We start from the raw sequence: 4,123 nt of genomic DNA on the forward strand, positions 1-4,123 counted from the left end.
AAAGTGGAAGTTTTAAGGGATTGCAAAACTGCCGTAATTTTTTTTTTTAATTTTCTTTGGAAACCGTTTTAGGCATTTTCATCGATAAGGAAAAAGTGCAAGAAGCCGTGAGCATAAACTATATTAAAAATCAACGCAATTTTGCAGTAGCTTAACACTTGCACTTTATTATACTCAAATTTAATGGGCTACAAAATTGCGTACTCAAAAAAATTCTAAACAAAATTTTTAACTTTTTTAAAATTTGTAATGTACTAATTTTACTCAACTTCGGTGTAAAAAAAATTCATAACTCAAGATATTTTAGAGTGCACCCCATAACATTATACTTAAATATTGCGCAATACTCAGAGCTACCATTGTGATATTTTCTAATTTTTTTTGAGATAGCATATTTTCAAAAACTAATTTTTTTTTATCAAAAAATCTGTATGTGGAAAATTTTTCAAGAAAAAAATTAAAAAATATTTTTTTTCGTAGGGAATTTTGATGTGTGTATGTGTGATTTTATCGATAAAAACGTTTTAATAGCGTATGCATATTCACTTTGAGAAAATTGTGAGCACTGGTTGGGGAAATTTTCGGTAGATTGGGCAAATCGCTAATTGGGCCCCAATTGGGTCAAAATTAGAGCCCAATTGGGAAAAACTTTTGGCTCTGATCGGTCAACCTCAAAAAATTTCCAGCAAGGAAATTTTGTCATAATGGGCAATAATTTTTGTGCCCTCAACTGGCACGAAAATCTGCTAGCATCATAAAAAAATCATAACTCGAAAATGACGAATTTTAGCATATTGCTACTCGTACTGAAAATAGTTTATACTATTCCCTAATAGACAAAAATGTTTGAGAGAAAAAAAAGATGTGGCAATTTGGAAAAAATCAATTTGAAAAAAAAAAATTTTTGTTTATAAACAATGATTAATTATTAATAAACAATTACTGATGTTTAGTTCACTAGATCGATTCAGTAGATCAATATCTGCAATGTAAAAAAAATCGTTAAAATCCTTGCTTTTTTGCGGGCTTGTTTACTTTAAATAGATTTTTGCTTGGCGGGTTTTTCGTTCAAATACGTTTTCAGTCTGCACGTCGCAGATGCTTTTTCATAGTTTGGTAATACAAATCTAAAATTTGTGTTAACATCTTAACATTTTGGGACCTTCTGGAATATAACCAATAACAGTCAGCACCTCTGCAAATTCAGCTACAGCCAAAGGTATGTAAACGTGTTTTCAAATGCACAATTTAATTTACATTCATTCAAACAAGTTTGATTTCAGATTGAAAATACATTTCTCTGCAAATAATTAAAAATTGCTACCATGGTAACCCAAAAAGAAAACATCTTGTTACTTTTTTCGTTTACAACTGGTTCGAAACTATAGAAAATGGGGTGCAAAGCGAACTAGATCCCATATGTCGAATTTAGGACTGGTTCTGAACTATAGAAAAGGTAATGCAGCGGGGGACAATTTCCAATTCCTATGACATCGCTGTGTTAAATTCGCCAGTTATTTGCATGCAAAAGAGATTTATCGCGAACTAGTAGTAGTTCTAAATGTGCTAGAAGCGCACCAGTTCAAAACTAGAGATTTTCCCCACAGGGTAATGCTGTAAATACATAAAGGGCTTGCGGTGTGTGGCTAACTTTGCAGTTACGTTCCACAGTCGTGTCGCGCTTGGCTTGTAATTTTTTAATGAGAGCGACAAGCCTAGCGAAATGTCAACCAAAGAAATGTCACCACAAAAGAATTTGGCGCTATTCGCTGAAAACATTTGCAAATCTCGTGAAGAATTTATAAAACGCCGCAATATTAAGAAATTTCCGGAAAATATTAATAAATTTCATGTGCATTTGCTAGTTAAAGTGATAGATTTGTGTTTGCAATTATCGTGACATTTAAAAGCTAGCAGGAGTCCCTGCTCCTACATATTCAAGAAAATTCCACGTTTATAAGTATTTTTGTGTTTGTTTCGTTATTTTACGCGAAATGGAGCTTCAAGAGCTATTTTCTAAATTCACTATAATTGCTATAAAGCACATCGGATGTGTAAAAAAAGCCTACGCAAAATACAAGGCGGCCAAACTATGCCAAAAACGACGCTGGTGGGTACGACCACTGAATATATCGCGCGAAGAGCTGGGGTTTTTCAAAACTTGTGCTAAACAGTTGGAATCACAAGATGAGGAGCATTTTTTCAAAGCTACTCGCATGTCGGTTGCAACATACAATTTACTTATTTCAATGTTAAGAGAAAAATTGCAGCGAATGTCTCGTCGACTCCCAATTGGAGTTGAAACACGGTTATCGGTAACGCTTTTGTAAGTATTAATATTAGTGTTCTAGATTCAGGAAGGTTTGCAGGTTGTTGTCTAAAGTTACAGGAAAACGTTCCCGGTGTTTTTCAGCTATGTCTTACACGTGGCAGAACGCTGTTCCTATAACTTCGGACTAAGTTCTCAAATCTTACTGCATCTAAAATACTACTGATTTTTAATCCTTGAATGTCATCCCTGTCAGTTCGTCGAATCGACGAAGGATGACTTTCCAAGGTTAAAACACACGCCGAAATTTTATGTTACAGGTATTTAGCTCAAGGATGTAATGTACAAGTTCTGGCTTGGGCGTATAAGCTTGGCATTTCAACTGTGCGAAAAATAATTTAGGAAACATGTGATGCACTGTGGGTTGAGTTCGGTTCTATTTACGTTTCTCCACCAAATGTCACAGAACTGCGGAAAATTGCTGATGATTTTTTCATAAAAACTGGAATGCCAAATTGCGTGGGAGCAATTGATGGCAAGCATATTAATATGTTCCGTCCAAGAAAAAGTGGCTCACTTTATTTTAATTATAAAAAACGGTTTAGCGGCCTGTGATGCCAACTATGTGTTCACCTATGTTAACGTTGGATCATTTGGTTCTCAAAGCGATGGCGGTATATTTAGTAGAACCGCCTTTGGTAAAAGAATTTTAGACGGAACCTTGGAAGTGCCACCGGACCGACCTTTACCTCATACTTCAATCAAATTTCCCTATTACTTTGTGGCTGATAATGCCTTTCCCCTAAAAAAAAATTTAATGCGACCTTTTCCTGGCCATTTCTTATCCCCGGATAAAACAGCATTTAACAAAGCTTTATCAAAAGCTCGTGTACATATCGAAAATGCATTTGGCATTCTAGCAAATCGATGGCGAGTGCTTCATACAAACATTCTAGCCAATCCAGAGAACGCTGACAAAATTTTGTTAGCTACTATAGTACTGCATAATTTCTTAATGCTGCATAGAGACAATAGTTATATTACCAATGCTCACAGAGATCACGATGATCAAAATTCCCTACAAAGCATTTCCAACACAGTTCCAAATCGGTCCTCTACATCAGCATTCGAGCTCCGAAATATTTCAAAAGATTTCATATACCCGCAACTAAACTAATTAACTAATATATCACATTTACTCGGTTTCTTCTTCTTCTTATTTGGCGCTGTAACCGCCTAAGCTATTTTGGCCGAGTCCAAAACAGCACGCCAGTCATTTCTCTTCTGTGCTAACTGACGCCAATTGAAAATGCCAAGTGAAGCCAAGTCCTTCTCCACCTGGTCTTTCCAACGCAGAGGAGGCCTTCCTCTTCCTCTGTTACCAGCATCGCGGCCCGCGTTGAATATTTTCAGAGCAGGTGCGTTTCTGTCCATCCGAACGACATGGCCAAGCCAGCGGAGCCGCTGAATTTTAATTCGCTGCACTATGTCTATATCGTTGTAAAGCTCATACAGCTCATCGTTAAATCGTCTGCGATATTCGCCATCACCAACGCGTAAAGGTCCGTAAATCTTTCGCAGAATCTTTCTCTCGAAAACTCCAAGAGCCGCCTCATCAGATGCTTTCATTGTCCATGCTTCCGCGCCATACACCAGCACAGGCATGATGAGTGACTTATAGAGTGTGATCTTTGTACGACGAGAGAGGACTTTACTTCTCAATTGCCTACTCAGCCCAAAGTAGCACTTGTTGGCAAGAGTGATTCTCCGTTGGATTTCAAGGCTGACATTATTATTGGTGTTATTGCTGGTTCCCAAATAAACGAAGTCGTCTACTTTTTCAAACTTGTAACT

At 36.8% G+C, this 4,123-nt stretch overlaps 1 pseudogene; it reads left to right on the plus strand.

Annotated features, from left to right (window-relative positions):
• The window catches only part of LOC118755423, an 11,255-nt pseudogene extending 7,809 nt beyond the window's left edge, over nt 1–3,446 (plus strand).
• Nucleotides 3,447–4,123: the final 677 nt, after the last annotated feature.

The sequence above is a fragment of the Rhagoletis pomonella genome, unplaced genomic scaffold, assembly GCF_013731165.1.
Source record: "Rhagoletis pomonella isolate Grant_MI unplaced genomic scaffold, Rhpom_1.0 Rhpom_scaffold_00002, whole genome shotgun sequence".
Classification (NCBI taxonomy): domain Eukaryota; kingdom Metazoa; phylum Arthropoda; class Insecta; order Diptera; family Tephritidae; genus Rhagoletis; species Rhagoletis pomonella.